The sequence below is a fragment of the Polypterus senegalus genome, chromosome 12 (genome assembly GCF_016835505.1).
Source record: "Polypterus senegalus isolate Bchr_013 chromosome 12, ASM1683550v1, whole genome shotgun sequence".
In the NCBI taxonomy this organism is placed as follows: Eukaryota; Metazoa; Chordata; class Cladistia; order Polypteriformes; family Polypteridae; genus Polypterus; species Polypterus senegalus.
In genome coordinates, this window is record NC_053165.1 from 29,495,542 (window position 1) to 29,508,488 (window position 12,947).

The window sequence follows — 12,947 nt, forward strand, 5'->3', positions numbered from 1 at the left end:
TGCATTATGTCAAAGGTTTAATGTAGGAAAAGGCACTCAGGTAAGTCCGCCGTTACTCCTAACCCAATGGGTCCGTTTGAACACCTCCAAATGGATTTTATTGAACTAACACCGTCTAAAGGTTACCGATATTGCCTTGTGATTGTCGATGTGTTCTCCGATGGGTAGAAGCTTTCCCTTCAAAACGCAATGATGCCAAAACGGTTGCTAAAGCACTAATTAAAGAAATTATTCCAAGATGGGGCATCCCGCAAAAGCTACAGACAGATAATGGTACTCACTTTGTGAATTCCATAATAAATGAATTGACTACCTGGCTACAGATCAATGTACATCATTACTGCAAATACCATCCACAAAGTGGGGTATTGTGGAACGATGCAATGGCACCCTAAAAGCTAAGCTTGCAAAAATTTGTGAACAAACCAATTTATCCTGGCCAGATGCTTTACCCCTGGCTTTAATGGGATTGAGGGGACGGACACACCGGCAATTGGGGCTATCGCCGTTTGAAATCCTGACCGGACGACCCATGCCCGTTGGCATGGTTATAGGAAATGTGAACCTGCATACTGTGGACAATGATCTTCTCTCTAGTCTTACAGGCCTCCGAGCGTCCCTGAAGGAAGTCCACGAGCAGGTTAATCAGGCTTGGAGAACCAGCCCTCCATCTAAGGACTCGCCGATTCCCTTGGGCACCTGGATCCTGGTTCGAGACACCCGGAGGAAACATTGGCATCAGCCTAGGTGGAGAGGACCGTTCCAAGTTCTTTTGTCCACACCACACGCTGTAAAGGTTGAAGGATTGCCGCCTGGATTCACGCCGCACTGCAAAAGATGGCACCCATAATATACATACTCTTGTTGTTTTTTCTTCCATTATCCACTTCACGGGTGACACTGACTTTCCAGGTTGAGGAAACTGCCTCATACCAGGTTGACTTTTGTGCAATTGTTCTGGAGTGATGTGTTTGCAAACACAGGACCAAATGACTGGGGTTATGAACCCTGGCAGGCTACTCAGTATGGCCTAAAGACTCGATTCTCTATTTTAAAGGGACATGCCTCTCATGAGTGTGCTAAGAATCAGTGTAACCCATTAATCATTACTCTAAAGAATCCTTCTTTGCATGATTCAGGAACTTATGTCTTAGCTGCATATGCAAGTGGTCATGATCCCCGAGGACTCTTTCAAATTAAGGTCAAGACACCTGCTCCCTCTCCTCTGTCCCCCTTTCCTACTTAGTTTTTGACTACTGCATCCATGCGAGGAAAAACCCTAGTCCAGGCTTTGAATCTAACCACCTTAACAAGCACGTTCTCAGTAGAAACTGGTTATGGAGACCAGAATAGATGGTTACTTATATTATAACCAGCAGCGTTTCCTTAATTTTACTAGAAATGCTATAGAAGGTATTCATGAACAATTAGATCGTACCTCCCTAATGACTTGGCAAAATCGTTTACTTGCTGAGAAAGGTGGAGTATGTGCTATGTTTGGTGATGCTTGTTGTACATATATCCCTAATAATACTGCACCTGATGGGTCCATTACTCGAGCACTAGCCAGCCTAACATCTCTTTCCAATGAACTTGCCACTAACTCAGGCATTTCTGACCCTTGGGATCGATGGTTCATGTCCACCTTTGGGTCATGGGGCCAAAGGCTAAAATCAGTATTTATTTCTTTGGCAGTAGTATTCATTGTCCTTTTACTTGTCGGATGTTGCATTGTTCCTCTTATTCGCTATATAATATCCAAATATTTCACTGCTTCTATAGCCAAGGCCTATATGCTACACGAGGAACATATGCTCCAAATTGCCTCTTCAGTTTCCTCATCCCTTTCCCCCTCTCCTCCTCCTTCCCCATCCCTTACCTCCACCTTCTGAATTTTCTTCACTCTTTGTCATGCCCAGATTGATAAAAAGGGGGGAATGTGGAAAAATAAAAATCAGTTATTGATCAAATCTGGTGTGTGTGACAAGGGCCACGAGAAGTCTGTCTTGCGACAAGTGCAGCTTCTGTTTTCTGTAACGAACAAGAAGTTACAAGTGCCCAACTGATGACCTTTAAAATTGTGTAACTACTGATCCAAACAAAACTATTGTAAAGATGTAATGTCTTGAAATTCTTGTGCAACTAAAGTCATAAGGTAAAATTTTGAGCTTAGCATTATAAAAGATTTAGGACACCGACACCTGGGCGCAGATGAAGGGCAGGTGTCCTAGGACTGTGCTTCTCTGTCATTCTTACCTTTGCCTGGTGTGTATTAATAAAATATTTTTTACTAACTTTAATTATATCTCTCTGTCTTCAGTCACAAGAAATGACACTAGAGAAAAAGTGTCCACAAAAGGAATCTCACACAGAAAACGGGCATGCTGGTTTGTGTAAATGTCTGATGAAGCTCAATTAAATGACATGTTTAACAAGTGCTTGCAATGAGCTGCGACTGTGAGTGTCTTCAATTTCATATAACCGATCTAGTAAGAAAGATATAATATATATTACCCTCCACCCCCTTCATTTTATCTTGTGCAAATGCCCAAATTGGGACTACAATTGTTATCAGCCAGTACACTGCTCCATATAAATTTATCAGTGCTCAGAAAGTTTAAAATAAGTGTTTAGACAAACACAGCATGTGATATATCAAAAGTAGACATTTTTATTTTCTCAACCACTGTGGGATAATAATTTCATTGTCTCGCTGGATTAAAGCATTTATCTTAGAGGAGTATTTGTTAGCCTTTGTGGTCCTGTGACACATTTTTACCTTTTTATGTTCCTTGACGACCCACAGACAGCATTTGAAGGGTTGAGTTTCCCCCTTCATGAATTAAGCGATTTCGAAGACCAGGGAGAAGGGGTTCACCTTGTAGAAATGAGTGCAGTTAGAAACTATAAAAAAAATATTGCACAGTGTTGACAATCTCACAGCAGACCTGGAATGTGTCACATGTGACAAATCTGAGATGAACTGATTGCACAACATTGTTTTTAATCAGTGCAAAGCCTTGCATTTTTGAAAGATTCAACACTGCTGTACACCTGTATTTCATTATTAAGTTAGCAATACCAATCAACGATCATTATTAGGTGCTTTTTGATGTTAAAAAAAACAAAGAAGAAATAAATAAAAAAACACACACCACAAATTAACTGATGGAGCCAAGTCACAATTGAACATAATGAAGTGCAATTTTTTCTATAGCTGGTAGAAAGGATGTTTTTCAGAATGTAATAATAACGGGATAGCATTTTAGAGAGAATAAAAATAATTAGCAACTTCATTTTCTTTGTTGGTAGACCTTTACTTAAATCCATCATATATTGAGGGAGTACTCATTTTAGGTTTTGATTCTAATGGAGAGTCAAGATTTTTAGCAGTTTTCAGCTTTGAATAAATCAGTTTTATATCTCTTTTGTAACCAAGTACCACTTTAATATGGAATTCTGCTGTAATCTCTTTCACAACAACATCACCAAGGACTGTATGTAGCATATTTCACAGTAAGCAACTCAAGTGAACTAATATTTGCCCCTGGTTAAATATATATATATATATATATATATATATATATATATATATATATATATATATATATATATATATATATATATATATATATATATATACTGTATACAAAAAAATTACTTTGTTACATAGCACTTCTGATACATTGGTCAAATGGATGTAACTGAAGTTCAAATGGATTTAACTGTTCCAAAGTGAAGCCAGGTTGCACCGCATATGCTTTGCATTCATTATCAACCCAGCAAGTACTGGTGATGGACCTCCGAAGCACCTTAAGACCAGCTACAGTTACCCCACATTGGTACAAACATTGATTATTATTGCATTTCATTTTGTTTATATTCATCAGTAAACAGGGCCAATCTTTGGACCCCAAAACTTCATGCTGTTTTGCTGTCCTTCCATTCCCAACATACACTTCTTGGGCCTTTGGATAAAACTAAGAGAACAGACTCTACATAAAAATAAATTAAAAAGAAAATTGCAAAAAGAAATGCAAGCATATGAAGTTATTTAAAACAATACAAATATTTATCAGTTTCTTATCAAATATGTATAGTTCAGAGATCAACTGATTGTGAAATTGGTTAAAGAAATAAGGCAATAATAGGGTTCCGGGGAATGAATTTGAAATAAAACACTCAATTATACATCATTTACATACATAAACATACTAATTGGGTTAACACACCATGAAACAGAACAATTTCAACTTGATTAACATAAGAATTATAATTGAGATATGGCCAGATGACATACTGAATACCAAAATATGAAAAAATAATCACAAAATCTGTTAATAAAGGTACATCTTTCTAAAATTTCCAAAGCCAGAGGACATTAGTTAACTTAACCTTTATATTTTAAAGGTTCCATTGATACTAAAGTGTAAACTTATGTGATGGGGCGCCATAAAAAGTTTTTTCATGGAGGACAGTTACAATAGCATTTGCTGGGAGGAAATGCTACAGCTAAGCTCTTTTCTCTTTTTTGTTCATTTTGGTCCCAATAATTCTAGCATTAAATGATATTCCCAAGTCATGTGACTATAGAAAAGTGCCCTTATTTTTTTAAACTTGCAAGCATTTTTTTTTTAAAAACAACCCATTTGTTTTTAACTTAACTAATGTTGCCCCCTAATTATTGAGTTTGCATATGTGTATAATTGTGCACCGTGATGGGGTACCAATGGATGGATGGACAAGATCTTACACAAGGTTTAAAAAGTCTGATGTGTCTGTCTTGACCTTAGTCATTAAATCTTCAAAAACAACTACAACCAGGCAGTATAGACGTTTCATATGCAGTACAACAGAAGTACTTCTTTTATTTATTTTTTAAGGAGAAACATATCACTTTTTTACTTTTATCTACTTCAAAAAGGAGCTCGACTCAATCAAGCGTGATGTTATGTTTGCAATTTAATGTCATTATGAAATTGCACAGAAACTAGTTCAAGCAATAAAAGCCCTCTATGAAAACTCAAAAAGTAATGTTCTAATAGATGGGCAATTATCAAATGAGTTTAGTACTAGAATAGGAGTCCTCCAAGGAGCCATACCGGCACCATTTCTATTTATAATTATGATTGACTATGTCATGCATAACTTGCAGAACAATTTGGCCATGTTACACACCCTAGACAAATTACATGAATGCCTGAGCAATGACTCAAAGACTATGCCAACGACATAGCACTTCTGGAGTTGGACACAAGAGATCACAGCAAAATCTAGAAAAAAACATGTTGAATAGCCGAAAATGTTAGTCTCAAAATAATTACTAGTAAAACTGAACAAATAATAACTTATTATCATTACCTTATTATGGTTCTCACTTTACCATTAGAACTCAAAGGAGAACAAATCAAGATTGTGGACAACTTCAAATATTTAGGATCAGTGGTTGCCAATACAATCAATGAAGTTAGAACTCCAAAGGCCCAAGCATGGTGAGCCTTCTGGAAGTGAAAAAGGATGTGGCAAACCAAATTACCAACTCAACTCAAGATCCGGTTATTTAATGCCTCACGCCTGAGCATTATTCTGTATGGTAGTGAAACTTGGGCTCTGAGTGAACAAATCAAGAGAACCTTAGATAGTTACACAACAAACTGCTACAGAACCATGCTGAAAATACATTTCAATTTATAATTATGATGAAAATACGGTAAAGCATACTGACCACATCTCAAACATCAGAAATCGTTATCAAAAGGCATCTTATATGGATAGGGCACATGCTCCACTGAAATCCTGAAGAACCAAGAAGAAAGTATGCCCTATATGAGCCATGTGAGGGGTTCAGAGTGCCTAAAGTGAATCACTCTATAACATATGCACGTTCACCAGCCAAAGTCGAACAAGAAGCACAAGATCGAGAGGCATAGAGGAACCTTGCTCTCGCCTGCATAAACTCTTTTTAATGACAGCAGCAATGAGCAGCCAGCCAATAATGATGATGATTCAGTGTAAAGCTTGGTGGCCACATAAGCTGTATGTGTACATCTTCCTACAGGAGGCAACTGCTGATGCACTTGAATTGAACATGTGGGTGAAGCTAAAAAAAACAGATGATTCAAACATCAGTCTCCAAGATGCAGAGTCAAAAGACACACTTGGGAGTTATTTTATGAAACTGCATTGCTTCACATATACAGTATATTGGCAGTATACAATGAAGCATATTACTGTAACATATAACAAAACCCAACATTCTCAAACACCATATACAATTCAAGATAGCAGAGGGCAGAAACTTCTACTATACAACTCTAAATCAATTTATTGTCAGACAAAGCACAACAGTGATATTAGCTGTATACAGCAGATTCATAAAGTGTTTACACCCCTTCACTTTTTTCCATGTTTCGGTATGTTGCAGCCTTGTGTTAATATCATATAAATTCAGGTTTTCACTTAATACACTAGAATGAGAATGCAAAAACATGATTTTACAAATTTTTGCAAATTTATCAAAAAAAAAAACTTAAGTATCACATTGACACAAGTATTCGGGCCCTTTACTATGACACTTGAAATCTGGCTTACGTGTATTCCATTCCATTGCTCATCAATGAGATGTTCCTACATCTTGCTTGGACTCCACATGTGGTGAATTCAAGTGATTAGACATGATTTGGAAGGCACATTCTTGTCTTTAGAAGGTCTTACACTTAACATGGTATATCAGAGCAAAAACCAAGCTATGAGGTTGAAGGAATTACCTGTAGAGATTTAGAGATAGAATTGTGTCAAGGCACATATCTTGGGGAAAAAATAATTTCTGCAGAAATTTAGGTTCCCAAGAGCACTGCGGCCTCCACCATTTTTAAAAGAAAAAAGTTTGGAACAACTATGACAACTTCTGGAGCTGGCCACATGGCCAAACTGAGCAATCATGGGAGGAGGACAATGGTAATAGAAGTGACTAAGAGCCCACTGGTTACTCTGGCTAAGCTCCCAAGAACCTGAGTGGAGACAGGAAAAACTTCCAGAAGGACAACCACCACAGCAACACTTCACCGATCCGGGAATGATGACATAATCTCTTATCAGTAACAGACACTTGGAAGCCAACTTGGTAGTTTGCAAAAAGGCACCTAAAGGACTGTCAGTCTGTGAGAAAATAAAATTCTCTGTTCTGATGAAACCAAGGTTAGTATCATGACTGGAGGAAACCAGGAACTGCTCATCACCTGTGCAATATTATTCCAGTAGCAAAGCATGTGGTGGCAGATTCACATGCTCTGGGGTTGTTTTTCAGTGAAATAACCGGAAGACTAGATATGGCTGAGAGAATGCTGAAAAGAGCAAAGTAGAGATACTCTTAATCAAAACCTGCTCCATTGCGCTACAGACCTCAGACTTGGGCAAAGCTTCACCATCCAACATAACAAAGCAAAGACAACACATGATTGGCTTGGGAAAGCTCTGGGAATGTCATTCAGTTGCCCAGTCATAGCCTGGAATTAAACCCAATCGAAAACCTCTGGCGAGAACTGAAACTAGCTGCCACTGATGGTCTCCATCCAATAAGACAGTACTTGTCAGTCCCTGTCGAGGCAAAAGGCACAAAATCCTCAAAAGCAGATGTTTGAAACTCATGGTGTAATTGCTGCCAAAGATGCTTTGGCTAAAGTACTGAATAAAGGGTTCTGAAGACTTTGGTCAATTTAATATGTAATATTTCCGTTTTTTTATTTTTTAATAGTGTTGTCAATCTTGTAAACACTGCAACATAAACTGTGCAAAACGTGAGGGGGTCAAAATACATTGTGAATCCACTGTAGTGCTTTCTAAAGGGTGGTACATGAAACAGGAATAAAGGTAGGCTGTCATATACTTTAGTGCCATTTTGTGATCACTTCTTCACATGTATAGTAAAAATACAGTACAGAGGTTACCAGAGACCTGAAAAAAAATTTCAGCTGCATTTAAATCGGTTTAACTGCCTAAAACACATTCGCAAAATGCTGTACATTTTTGCTGCTAAGCTGCTTGTTTACTTAAACTATGCTGCTAACATTAACAAAGAGTGCACTTCCTTTTACTTTTTTATTATTGTGGTAAAATGTTTCTGTGACAGGTTCAGGCTAATGGACTGTCTTTGGCATTTATTGCATGGCTCCTACAGGGCATTTTAGAAAACATATATGTGCACACTTAGAAAAGTCACTGAGATTGATCATACTACAACCTAGAATAAAATTAAATTTGAGGGTACACACTCACTTGATGAATGAGATATTCAGTCTTAAAATCAAATTTATGTTCACGTCATAAATGAGAGCAAAAGCTTGAGTGGTCTAATAAATGGAGTAACAGGCAAGCCATTATATCCAATTAAGACACAATTCCAGTCAAGTACACGAACTAGCAAATTCAATTAAACAGTGGAACATAATTCAGCAGTCAATGGGTTCTCCCTACAGAAAAACTGAGAAAGCGTACTCTTTACAATAATATGGATGTCCTGCCCTCTGCCTCAAGCGCCCTGCCTGAGTTGACAGTCAGATAAACTCCCTTCCAATGACCACACAGACTAGAGTTTCCAGTTTGCTTTCTTTACTGAAGCCAGTAGGAATAGAGTAAAACGACAATGCCTCTGAAGCCAAACTGAACGCTCAAAGCTGGAAGTGAGACAAACATGTGCTCTCTATTTTGTCTTTCCTCTCTGGGCACAGCTTTATGAGATCATCGCGCTGAGACAGGCTGCTTCTCAAGCAAAGGAATGCTGAATTGCACCACTAGATGGTGCGAATCTTAAGTCTCTCTAACTTCAACCTTTAGCTAGAACAGCACAATGGATTTCAAAATCTTTGTATACCACTTTAATTCTTTGTATACTGTGATATGGTGGCCTTCTGTTACAAACACTAAATAGTAATAAAATGCTGAAAAATAGATTGTTACTACAAAAATGGACAAATAATTTTTTACATATAATGTTCCTCCAGTATGCAATGAAAAGCATTTTAAAAAATTACAGTGCAGCCACGCACTTCGAACAATTGTAATTTTGAACATTGCAGAGTTTGAACACTAAATTCACGAGAAATTTTATCAAGAGTTCGAACAATGCTTCTATGTTCGTACTGCATTCATAGTGGAAAAAAAGCCTTTTTGTTATTGTCTTTATTTAAATAAGGTGATGTTTTAGCTGCCTTTTTAATTATGTAAATTTTACATTTTTTTTAATTTAGGTTTTAAAAGGATTAGACACACTTCTAGGTTTTTATAATATGCATTATAGTTTATTTTGTTCTCTTTTTTTTTGTATTTTTTAATAAATTACAAACTATTGGAAAAGTCTACTTTGGCAGAATGAGACCAGAAAAAAAGTCAAATTATCTAATAAATAAATAAAGGGTTCAAATACATGTAAAAATCAGCCTCTGACTAAGTTCCTTGATTGGGAAGAGAGCCTGATTCCAATCCTAATGAAAATACGGTTAACATTCAATGGATGAGAGAAAAAATGTATTTATTTGGCAGTAATTTATTATGAAACGGCTTGCAAAAATACATTTACTAAAACAGAAATTTATTGCTTGGCCCTACAAGTACATTTTGTCCTTAAGGGTCTATTGTATAAAGTATGTTTACTTATACAGCAGGTATGAATAAAAAAATCAATTTTAACTTGGCAGCCTACAGGTGCCTTATTATGGGCTAATCAGGTGAAGGGGAATTCCTACAGTAAAATAATCATATAATATGAGTTTTACTTTATTTCTTATAAGAAATGCCCATCTGAGAAAAAAGATGCTTTTCAGCACCAGCACTGTTTAACATTCAGATATTTTGAGGGGACATCTTTAAAGAAGTTTATATCTGTAAGTTGTGTTTTAACCTGTCACAAAGCTACAGGCATGATAATAATACTAAACAAAAGGAAGAAAAAGTGTGGTGCATTACATAGGGTTTAGTACTGATTAACCAAGAAAATACTGGTGGGGGTATAACTGGTAACATGCCCTGGAACTAGGATAAAAAAATAAAGAACTGAAAAGAGAGCCCAAATGTTTTCTTCTCTTAGCAGATTCTTCAGTCAGATATGAGTGCCTGCCTATCTAGCTAGAACCTAAAGAGCACAAACATACACTGCAGGTCTGACAAAATGAAACAAGCCCAAAATGCTCATCCTCAGAAATGCTAACATTATGTGCTAAATAAACAATAATAACTAAAGAGGTTTCCCACAAACTTACTTTTTTTTAGGAAATGAGCAATTCTCTCTCTGTTTATGAGTCATTTTTTATGGGATTACCACTGTTCTCTCACAAACCAATATAAACACTTTAAACAAATATGGTACTGGGTGCTTGTGTTCTGTAATGTGTGTGAACATGACAATCAACAAAGTGATATTACAAAATCATGCCCAACATGAACATTTAAAAAATGGAATACCCCAACAATAAAATAACACCAAATGAAAACATTTTAAAAACAGCAAAAATGATGTATCTTCACCAAGATGGTAAACTGGTCTGTGATGTAACTTGTTATATTTGGGTATGTGGGTTCCAATGTTGGCTAAAACAATGAAATCTTACTCTGATACTGTGAATAAAAAAATGAGCTTTACATAATACTATCATTTACAATATAAATATATTGAGTAACCACATGTGCACAAACTGTAAAGAAAATACATGCCACCTTGTACTTGTCTCTAGCATCACACAAGACAGACACTTTTGTGATACACATTTTGACCAAAAACATTTCCTAAACGTAGGACCAGTTTTAGAAGCACAAGCAAACAGCAACATCCAATGCTCCTACTTGCTTATATTCTTTCCCTAAATTCAAAGTTTAAGTGGACACAGAGGACTAATGGCAAGGGGGAGAAAAGTGACTCTTATCAAGCTGCTATAATTGTCACAACGGCTTGGTGTTTAATTCCAGCTTTTGAAAAAAAAATCAGGAATATATTTATGACAGCTTTAAGTTGTGAAACACTTAAAATTGACAATAAGCATTAAAACATGCTTAATATACAATACAACAAATAACTTGTGCAGTTGCACTACAAAAAACAGTAATGCAAAGAAAATATACATACATTTATATGTAATAAACAGATTTTATTTTTGGTTGAAGCATGCTTTCTACTTTCAAAAATTATTCTCCCTAACACCGGCTGCTGCCAGAATTAATTGCTGTTGCGTGAGTTTAGCTCAAAGTAGCAGCCTGTGACTTTTCAAGTTTACCTTTCAGCCTTCATTTTAAATAAGTAAATAAACAAACTTTCCCTTTAGAATCATTGTAATAAACTGACAACTTAGTAAAGTGGTCATGATTTTAAACCAGGCTATGTACTGTATAAATAAACAGAGTGAAAGATTGTTAAGTACAAGAATTTTGAAAACAACAAAATGAAATTAATAGAAACTAAATATTACAGATAAACAGTGTTGGGGAGTTTGATGATTTTACCACGGTATATTATAAAGCTTTTTTACGTAGCCTTTATAACAGTGCCTGTGTGCTGCTTGCGCATTAATCCTTCAGCAGCAGCTATGGACATTCACAGAAGGAATGTAGGCCCTTGCTTCCAATTGTGCATGGAATGAACATTTGGTTGTACTTTTGAATAGGCACTATAACGTTTTGCTCTATTAAATCTGTTACTCCTGTGTAACACAGTAAATTGCCAACAGATATACAGGTAGCCCCTGTTGTAATATGCCATCATTAATGCTTTTATTATGGATTTGTTAAAATCCTGTTACATACCAGTTAATAACTGATAGGTACATACAAGTAGCCCCTATTGTAGGCTGTAAACAAAAATTTCCATTTTGCTGTAACATACCTAAACTGTGAAGCAGATCTGAGTGCCATAAGGTGAATGCAGTGTAACTGTAAACAGACTTGACACTTTATATTTTGGAAGTGTGACTGGGTGAAAATGAATAATATGCACCACGTTCACTGAGAAAATTATGAACACTTGTACACCTGCTTACTTCTGCAGTTATCTAATCAGCCAATAATGTGGCAGCAGCACGATTCATAAAATCTACATTTCATTAATTGTTTACTTCGTCTGTTGCTGATATTTATGATCATAAAATAGATCATTAGACCTGATTAATTGCAGGATTACGGTATTTGAGGGATCCTCTAGAGTGCCTCTTTATCTTGCATGATTTGGTTCAAAATCAAATCAGCACATCATCATTTCATATCAAGCAGAATCCAACAGAATCCCTGAAGCAACGAAAAAAGTCGCAATGCCACCTTAAATTCCTCGCCATCAGCGTCTTTGTTTTGCAAATGTGTCCATCAGCACTGGCAGCATGCAGCCTGCTATCCCATCCCCCAGCGACGCAGCTTAAGTTCTCCCAGATCAAGCTCTGTTTATCTGTGTGTGAGATGTCTGGAATTGTATAGGGTAAATGACATATTGTTAATTGGAATAAATACGTTTCATGTGTGTTCCATGTCTACAACAATCTGGGTAAATGTTGGATGACATTAAAGGTGAAGCAAGAAATGCTGAACACAATGAAAATAGAAACTTTTTTCATGTCATAATGACAAAATGCTGACATGTAGTGTATAACATGTGAAGACTAAAGTCCAAATATCAAATAAACACGTTCACAAAAGGTATAACAAAACAAGTACACCTTTACTCAAGAATATAACCAAAGAAAAAGTTGCTGTCAATGAGTAAAAACCCAAGCCTAAATATTAATCGACACAGAATTAAAGCGTCTGTTTGGTTGGCGCAGAGGTAAGAACTGCTACTTCATAATCAAAAGGTTGCATATTCGAGCCTGGGTTCCTCCCCATTTTGAGAAGTGAAGTGTTATTAATATTACTGTTACATAATAAAAACTTATATTTGATTTGAGTCTGTAGGCGCACTTCTTTTGTTATACCTTTAG

At 36.5% G+C, this 12,947-nt stretch overlaps 1 protein-coding gene across 9 annotated transcripts in view; it reads right to left on the reverse strand.

Annotated features, from left to right (window-relative positions):
* Positions 1-12,947, reverse strand: part of LOC120540046 (voltage-dependent L-type calcium channel subunit alpha-1C-like) — a 1,017,626-nt gene that overhangs the window by 687,674 nt on the left and 317,005 nt on the right. The gene's annotated exons all lie outside the window — the stretch shown is intronic.